This window comes from Garra rufa, chromosome 17 (genome assembly GCF_049309525.1).
Source record: "Garra rufa chromosome 17, GarRuf1.0, whole genome shotgun sequence".
NCBI classification, from domain to species: domain Eukaryota; kingdom Metazoa; phylum Chordata; class Actinopteri; order Cypriniformes; family Cyprinidae; genus Garra; species Garra rufa.
The window spans coordinates 26,740,880-26,750,995 of record NC_133377.1 but is presented as its reverse complement, the minus strand read 5'-3'; the positions used below and the strand labels follow the sequence as shown (position 1 = coordinate 26,750,995).

At 32.5% G+C, this 10,116-nt stretch overlaps 1 long non-coding RNA gene across 1 annotated transcript; it reads left to right on the top strand.

Annotated features, from left to right (window-relative positions):
- The first annotated feature begins 6,457 nt into the window (after positions 1-6,457).
- On the top strand, positions 6,458-9,104 carry LOC141289202 (uncharacterized). Its single transcript, XR_012339868.1, has 3 exons — positions 6,458-6,548; positions 7,462-7,560; positions 8,393-9,104. It is a non-coding gene; the product is annotated as an uncharacterized lncRNA (long non-coding RNA).
- Positions 9,105-10,116: the final 1,012 nt, after the last annotated feature.

Below are 10,116 nucleotides of genomic sequence, written 5' to 3'. Positions count from 1 at the left end.
GCAGTAAAGTGCTTGAAATGCTAAAAGATGTGATTATCACACCTAGGTGTTCAAAGAAATTTCACCTTAGGTGGCTTTTTTCCCCTGAAAAATTCAAGTTCTTAAAGTGCTTTAACTTAATAAAAGTTTGACATTTCTGCTTTTAAATCCTGCAGTGTACCTGGCAGTTAGGCATCCATTATAAATCTATTACTGCATTTTTTTCACAAATTGAGGGACAAGTTGAAATGATTTTCTGTTGTAACTGATGGTATTCCACCAATAAATAACCTGAAACTCTTTTAAATAAACTGAAATTCTTAGCAGAAACTCTTATCACTATGGTGACCTTGAAAAAGGCACCTTTTCCCTAAAATGCATTAGCATGTACAGTTTGTCTTTACAGATTTTATTTAAAGATAGTGAAAATGAAACTTTATTCCACCTTTCTGGGTCTTGAACTATCTTTTGAAGTATGCAATTTTATCCACTAAACAGAATTGAAAGAAATAATTTTTGCTTTCAAATGGCTTCCTGAACACTCACAGTCTTGCCCCACACACATGCCATTGGTTAAACCTGTGTTGGGATGCTCCTGTGACAGCTTGAGTCTAGGAAGTGAGAGTGTTGCTGTGGCCAAACCTCTGTGATTTCATTGACTGTGACCTCAGAAACTGGCAAAAGGTTGGGAAGCTCATTATCTGAAAAGATCAAGCTTTTAACGTTGATGCAGGGAAAGCAAGAATATCATTTAATGAGTAAATGGAATACAGTCATGACAGGGAAGCTTTGTTCCTTGTTTGTGAGGACTGCATCAAGGGATGAACATAACTTGCTCGTGTGAAGCAGGACGGGGGAGGGGAGAGAGGGCGTGTTGGCGTCCAATTAGCAGCTGATGGGAGAGACACTGTAACTTAGCAGTCATAATGGATGTTGTACTACCGCATTTAGTGCTTCAGGATGCAATTCCCTCAGGGCCCAAATCTCTAGAATGAGAGTTTAAAGCTTTGCAGCCAGTAATATATTTGAATAAAAAAAATGGATGGATATGTTTTTATAATGAATAGTATTATGAAAAATGTTAATTATCTTACCAAAATAAGAGGGATCGTACAAAATGCATGTTATTTTTTTAATTTAGTACTGACCTGAATAAGATATTGCACATAAAAGACGTTTACATATAGTCCACAAGAGAAAATAATAGCTGAATTTATAAAAATGACCCCGTTTAAAAGTTTACATTCACTTGATTCTTAATACTGTGTTGTTACCTGAATGATCAACAGCTGTTTTTTTTTTTGTTTAGTGATAGTTGTTCATGAGTCCTTGTTTGACCTGAAACATTAAACTGCACATTGTTCCACAGAAAAATCCTTCATGTCCCACAATTTTTTTGCTTTTTCAACATTTCTGTGTATTTGAACCCTTTTTGACTGTATGATTTTGAAATCCATCTTTTCACACCGAGGTCAACTGAAGGACTCATATGCAACTATTACAGAAGGTTCAAAGCTTCAGAGGGGAACACACATTAAAAGTCGAGGGTGAAAACTTTTTGAATTTGAAGATCAGGGAAAATTTTACTTATTTTGACTTCTGGAAAACATCATAAAGTATCTTCTGTAGCTTCTGAAGGGCAGTACTACATAAATATATGATATTTAGGCAAAATAAGAAAAATGTACCCCCCCCCCCCCCCCCGGCTCTTAATACGTCGTGTTTCTTTCTAAAGCATCAGTGAGAACCAAAAAACCAAATATGGGACCTGAAAGATTTTTATGAAGAACAGAAGGCATGTTCAGGACAAACAAGGGACACATGAACAACTATCACTAAAAAAAAAAACACACCTGTGGATCATTCAGGTAACATCACAGTATTAACAATCAAGTGTATGTAAACTTTTGAACGGGGTCATTTTGATAAATTCAATTATTATTTTCTCTTATGAACTATATGTAAACATCTTTTATGTGAAATGTCTTTTTCAGGTAAGTACTAATTAACAAATAACATACATTTTGTATTATCCCTCTTATTTTGGTAAAATAATTAACATTTAGCAGATTTTGCAACTGTATAATAAAATAATCTTCTTATAATAATATATCTATTTAATATATTATAAGTGTCATTTTTTAACATTAGTTAATATATTAACTAACATGAACAGAAAAGTGAACAATACATATTACACTATTTATAAAAATACAGTCGTTCATTGTTCATGTTAGTTTACAGTGCAATAACTAATGTTAACAAACACAACTTGTGACTTTAACATTAACTAAGATTAATATATGCTGTAGAAGTATTGTTCATTTCTTAGTTCATGTTAACTATAATGTTAATTAATAATCCTTGTTGTAAAGTGTTACCATATTTTTTAGCATAGTGTAGTTTAACATAATGGGAAAAAAGTTTGCAGTTTGCAAAGTTGTGGTAAAAAAAAATTAAATAATTGTTCTTTGCAACTTTTATTGAATGCTTTGTGCTCATTACGAATCTCTTCTATTGTATTATCAGTATGACTCATCCTCATTAAAATCTTGGCTGTGTGAAAAATGGAATTTTATCGAAATGTTTCCTTGGTGAGGAAACTGCATCAGACATTGCCAATTTACTTGATATAAAGCATGCTTAAGCGCTGATAGGATTACCCATGCTGCACAGCAGGGTTTTGAGATGGGCTGAAAGGTAATCACTATGACTGTGATTTGCCAAGAGGACATTTGTGATCCATTTATTAACAGTTTAGCATCTTCTGAACTCACAAAATTCATGAATCTACATACAGTATGTTGTTGTTATAGTATCATATAATGTTAGCTGGGGAATTAAGGATATGGAAAACTGTATGAAGTTTGAGGACAAAGCAAAAATACTGTTGAAAAAGCAAAAGCCTTAGGTAAATATAATATCGTTAATGCACATATATCCCCACTCGAGATGAAAAACAGCAAACAGTTCCCTCCCAATGAGCGTTGAGTTGACACTCTAATTGACATCCCGTGACACTAACTAGAGGTGATAATTGCCTCGACAGAGAAAAAATGAGGCAGGTGATTTGGAGCAATTACTGTGCTTTTTGTGTCTGGAACATTCAGATGCACCCGTTCCGCACTAATGGAAAGTCTAATTAGACAGCCTAACATTAGTTACTGATATCTAATTATTTGATTTAATTAGGCACAGCCACAGGAAAGATGTACAGCATGATGCACTGACAAATTATTTGACGTTTTGACTTGACTTTTGTCCTCAGGTGTCTGCTAAGGTGATTTAATTGATTTCTCGTCATGAACTCTTCACTGCGTGCCTGTAAAACATGTTTACTTCCTTTTCAGGGGAAATAATTGTAGTTATTTTCAAGGGATAAAACATTTCTGACTGAGATAATTAATCTTGTCCTAATCTGGTTGAGATAATTAATCTCTTGATGATGTTTGATTTATGTGCTGCATAAATTGCTGTGCTACACAGGTTTACGTCACACAGTTGCTGTGATTTATTCGAAGCTCTCACAACCGTACAAATATTTTCATTTGCAGAACACTGCAGATTAAAAGGAAATTGCAAATACACCAAACAAAATCCCACTCCAATACACATTCAAATGAAGTATGCTGTATTTGAAAGCATTATAAAGCTACTTGCTTTGCTACGTTCTAATTAGCTGATTTGAAACGGTATGTATTGTGAAAAGCACTACAAATAAATGCAAATTCAATTGGGAAAAAAAACACTCCATAAAATAAAAAAGAAAACAGAATTTAATTAAAAATAACAAGACTTACTGTTTTTGAATTTATGAAGATAAAAAAAAAAAATTAAAAATCCTAATGCTGAAAAGATCACTGCAGCAAAATTCAGAATTTAAGTTTTTGGTTCATTGTAAATATGATTAAATAAATGCAGCCTTGATGAGCATGAGAGACTTCTTTAAAAAACATTAATATCTTACCATCTAAAAGTTTGGGATCAGTAAGATTTTTAATGTTTTTTTTTTTTAAAGAAGTCTCTTGTGCTCATTAAGGCTGCATTTATTTAATCAAAAATACAGAAAATACAGTAATATTGTGAAATAATATTGGAATTTAAAACAATGGTTTTCTATTTTAGTATACTTCAAAATACAATTTATATCTGTGATGCAAAGCTGAATTTTCAGCATCATTACTCCAGTCTTCATTGTCAAATGATCCTTCAGAAATCTAATATGCTGATTTATCATCAGTGTTGGATGCCTTTTATTTTTTTTGGAACCTGTAAAAACCCTTTTCAGGATTTATTGATCAATAAAACATTAAAACATTTATTTAAAATAGACATTTTTTGTAACAATATAGACTATTTAAAACTTTGGGGTAAGTAATTTTTTTCTTTCTTGTTTTTGAATTATTTTATTCAACAAGGATGTGTTAAATTGATACAAAGTGATAGCAATGACTTATATTGTTAGAAAATATTTTTCTTTTGAATAAATTCTCTTCTTTTTTTATTATTCACGCAAATAATATTGAAAAAGTATCACAGGTTGCAAACAAAAATGTGAAGCATTACAGGTGTTTCCAACATTGATAATAAATCAGCATATTAGAATGATTTCTAAAGGATCATGTGAAAATGAAGACTGGAGTAATGATGCTGAAAATTTTGCATCACAGGAATACATTTTTTATATAGATTAAAAATATTAGTACGCTTAATATATATATAAAATCATAATTTATTGAGTGCTTTCAATTGGGAGGTGGCTGTTCATAACCCTAATCCCTAAATTTCAATTTATAAAAATGATATTGAAACACATACACTGCAAAAAATGCTTTTCTTACTTAGATTTTTTGTCTTGCTTCCAGCCAAAATATCTAAAAAATCTTGAATCAGGAAGGATTTTCTAAACAAGTAAAAATTATTATCTTGTTTTTAGTAAAAACAAGTCAAAATTAAGAGTTTTTGCTTAAAACAAGCAAAATAATCTGCCAATGGGGTAAGAAAAAAAATCTTATTTCAAGCAGACAACTAGATTATTTTTCTTACCCCATTGGCAGATTATTTTGCTTGTTTTAAGCAAAATCTCACCTAATTTTGACTTGTTTTTACTAAAAACAAGACACAAATTTTTACTTGTCTAGAAAATCCTTCCTGGTTCAAGAATTTTTAGATATTTTGGCTGGAAACAAGACAAAAAATCTAAGTAAGAAAAGCATTTTTTGCAGTGTAATCCTTTATTTGGGGGAAATAAACACAATTGTAGTACAGTTAAGAAAATTTTTTACTACTTTAGTATGTTTTAGTAGTGTTTTAGAATGCAGAATAAAATTCTGTAGTGTGATGTGGTCACTACAAAAGCATTACAGTCACTATCGAAAATGTGCTGTCACTACTGAAACGGGATGTTTTGTCAAAAATAAAGTATACTGATTTATCATATAAGACAGTGCTTATGATAGTGTTCGGTTCAATGTATATTCAAATGAATGAATCCTTAACTTTGAAAACAGTATATTCAACTTTTTGCCTTTTACAAAGTAAATTTGGATACAAAATACAATAAATCTCTTAAATTACACTTTAAATATTGTTAAAAATGTAATTGTTATTGATTTACCTCTATTTTATTTTTTATAAAATAGCAAAAAAAAAAAAAAAAAAAAAAAAAAATTGCAATGTAGATGTACGGTCAATATAACCCTTCTAATTAAATTATTATTACTGTCTTTCAGTAGTGACCAATTTCTTGGAGAGGACAAAACTTTCTGAAATAACAATATGAGAATTAACTGCACAATTACTAGAAATGCTGTAAACCCCACTGTTGTCATTAATAAAGAAATTAAGTTAATATAACTTGACATTACTTAAAATGGCAAGTTTTGGCATCAAAACTTAAACAGGTGTGGTTAACTTACTCATTTGGCAACAAAAAACTTTTAAATCAATATTTTAAGTTCTCTGAACTCAACATTTTAATTAATTTGAAAGGTTCACCATGTCTTTGTTTAAAATGATTGGTCGCGCTTGAAATTCTGCTTTGACAACCGCGCTGATTGGTCGATATAAGTTATATGACATAAGGCGGTAATTTTTCTTGTCATGCTGAAATTTGCTGAAGCAGCAGCAGAACAGAGGCACTAGCAGAAACCATCTGACAGAAGAAAGACACAAGTTAAATTAGTAAGTAGAGAAAATGCTTATATACATTTTTCTAAATTGATTTACACTTTATTCTAATGTTATTTTTCCGTTTTGCTCCAGTAGCAGCACAAGTACGCTGGCGGGAAAACAGGGGGAAGAGAGTCGTCGTGAAAGATTTTTTAGAGTGACGTTACACAGGTAGGTTAATGGTAAAATATAAGTCTAAATTTCGCTTGGTTGCCGTTTAATTTTTGTAGTTATAAACACGCCTGAGTTTCTAACTTTCTGTAAGAACATTTGAATTTCCCGCTTAACTTTCTGTTTTCCTCCCCCAGCGCAGCGGCACTTGCAGGCAGGCGGCCGTGAAGCAGCCAAGCAGGCAGAGACAGGGATGGAGTCGTGATGAAGGCCCATGGATTACGCTGGTAAGTTAATGTTTAACACGCCTGTACGTTTTGAAGTGCTCAATTTATTAATGTTTCTTTGATGTTGTGTTTTTAAAAGCGATAATGAGAACTTGTTCTGTTCTGTGTATGCGCTCAGAGACGGAGCAGAACACGGACATGTTAACGCTAAAGTTCGCTTTTACCTCAAGGTGCGCGCCTAAACGGTCAAATACACGGAAAAATATTTCAAAATGAGGCACTTGGTGATTATTCACGTAAACTCTTTGTCATTTATGTCTTAAATGATCATAAACAGTTGAGAATGAAAATACGTGAGGTAACGTTAACAGTATATTGCATCCGTGTGGCTCTAACTTTGAGTATAATTTACTCCCATGCAGGCTCACTGAAATGTCCCTGTGTGTTATTTGTGAAATTATTAATTATACTTGATATACTTTTCATATACTTTTGGTGTAAAATTGGGTTGCCGCTTGAAGACGTTGTCATTTTAGGAATATCTTTGACCAATATCTGTGACCAATCATGTTTACTAAAAATCGCAGACCTTTCCCCACTTAAAGGTTTTATGAGGAGAACAATGCGAGGCTAAAAATTAACGAAATTGTGACACATTTATAGAGATAGGAATATATTTTTAATTAATAATTCTGTTGATGTAATGTGTTCTTGGTGCATAATATTATATTTTCGCTTTTATAGATTTTATCAAATGTATTTAATCTTACCTGTGTCTGTTTGCCATGTCTCTGTGAATGTACGTTTAAGGTAACAACGTTAACTTTAGGATTAGGATTGCATCTAAACTGTGCAGGGCTCAGTCCCTCCAAGAATTGAGTTTGACACGCCTGATTTAAATGCTGTTATACATTTCATTAAAAAAAATGTAGTAAAAGTGGTTGGATTTAATACAAATTTTATTACCCCACAGAAGTTGTTAGAGCCAGCTGAGGGCTGAACACTTTTGCTCCAAGGACTACACTACCTCTCTTGTTTGGAGATGTTTGGAGATTTCTTCAAGACATTTTTGGTAAGTATTCCATGTAGAAAATAATTTTAAAAAGACACACACACACACACACACACACACACACACACACACACACACACTCAATATATACATTTTAATCTAAAGGGTTATTTCACCCAAAAATGAGAATTTTGTCATTAATTACTCACACTCAAGTCATTCCACATCCGTAAAACTTCTGTTCCTCTTTGGAACACAAATTAAGATTTTTTTAAAAATAATATTCAAGAGGTTTCCATTCCTCCATAGAGGGACAAAAGGTAAGAAAGACATTAAAGTACACATTTACATGTGGCTCCAGTGGTTTAACCTCCATTTTATGAAACAATGTACATGCTTTGTTTGCACAAAACAAACTATTAAAAATACAGATTTGCAATGCATGTTCACGAGAGCATTATAGTGCATGTTTTGTGTTCACGCAAGATCTGAAGTGTGAACTGGCCTCGAATAATATTATTTTGTAAATATAGTGGTAAATTAGAATTTTTGTACTAAACACACGTGCTGCTTCATAAAATTGAGTTTAAACCACTGAAGCCACATGGATTTTTTTAATGCCTTTCCTATCATTCTGGACCTTAAATATGTTACACTGGATCTCTGGAGAAACAGAAATCTCTTGGATTTCATTAAAAATATCTTCATTTCTGTTTGGAATATGAACGAAGGTGTTAGGGGTGTGGAACGACATGTGGGTGAGAATTTTAAATTTTGAGTGAACTGTTCCTTAAGGTTAAGTTGCAGTGTTTGAAATCTATATGAGCTTGCATGTATGTGAATTATTAATTAAATTAACTTTAATTTGATAATGTTTATTCATCTTCACTAGATGTCTGATGATCGCAGCTCGAATCATGACGTGCCAGTGGGGATTGTAATAGCTGAAGATGGGACTACTCTTCAGCCTCTCAACTCTGCATTTGTGCCTCTCATTTGGTATAGTAACTGAGGGAAAAGTGGTGATGGAAAATCTACGTGACCTTCCTGGATCAATGTGCCTTCTGTTTGGACAAATTTATGTGCTACTGTTTTTGTGCTTGTCATCTGAGAAAAAAAAAAAATCAAAATCACCTTTACATTTGGTTGTTAATGTCTTGTAAAAATGTGATTTAAAAAAATAAGTTTACATTTAAAAACAGTGTACTGTTAAAAATTAGATTATTTTGTTGTTCACATCTTTTAAAAATGTGAGCTTACTGTTAAAAATGACCTGTTTTAAAAATGTGATAAAATGTGAGTTTACATTCAAAAATAAGAGTTTACTGTAAAAATTAGTTCCTGTCTTCTAAAAATGTGGCTCATGATGTTTGTGTCTTTTTAAAAATGTGGGCTTACTGTTAAAAATTAGCTATTTTGTTTATGTGTCTTTTAAAAATGTGAGCTTACAGTCAAAAATACTTTGTGTTAAAAATGAGTTAAGGTTTTCTAAAAAATGTGAGATTATGATTTTTTTTTTCATGTGTCTTAAAAATGACTGAATGTGAGCTTATAGACAAAAATATGATTTTTACTGTTAAAAATGAGCTCATGATTTTGTTGTTCATGTCTTTTAAAAATGTGAGCTTACTGTTACAAAATAGGTGCTTACCTTTATAAGCAATGTAATGTAAATGCAGAATAAGCCTAATAAAGTGGTTGATGTGGGGAAAAAACTTGTTTTAATAATTTATAAATTATTTAATACAAGTAAAGAATATATAAGATGAAAATTTCTGAAGTTTAGTCTATTAGCTGTTTTAAGTTATCTGTACTTAAACATATAAGTTAATTCAATGAAGAGACCACATTTGGTTAACTCAATTAATCGAGTTGTCGATTTCCCATTACTCAAACGAACTGAGAGAATCACTTTCCTCAAATCATTTGAGTAGTCTGAACTTATTCGGGTTTACAGTGTGGGACATTTTAAATCTAGACGTTTCCAACTTTGGACCTCTGTACAAATATTCTTTTTAATAATACAATATCCTTATTGTTGAGCCCTGTTTTGAAGCTAAAAGAAGCATTAAGTGATTTAAAAATTTATGCATCAGAGGGTTAAACTCCAGTCATGCTGCTTAACCTGCAAAAAAATAAAACCAGTGTGACAGAAATGCTGCCCTGTTGAGAGATGCCGACCAGAGAAAATGACTGCTTCTCCAAATATATATTAGCCCAGCAACGCTTAAGGTTGATTGAGCCCGTCATCCTTGCATGAGTGTCAAATGAAGAGAGTTCACTCTGCCCCCACGCAAGAAACCATATAAAGACGTCACATTTCTCAGTTCGCGAATGGAAATGTACTGTATGACTTAAATGGGGCAGCAGTGGAGTGAGAATGAATGTGCAGGAATATGCAGGTTGGATATACACTGCATTTTGTTTTTGTGTTCTTTTGCAATATTTTTCTATAAAAGAGCCTTTAGATTTGTTAACAGATCTTTAAACAATGTTTGGCATGGTGTAGTGGCTACTGGCTGCTAGCTAGATCGTTGCTGATTCGAACTGGTAGCCTACAAACTTCTCCATTGAGCAAGGCACTTAACCCCAGATTGCTCCATGGAGACTGTCTCT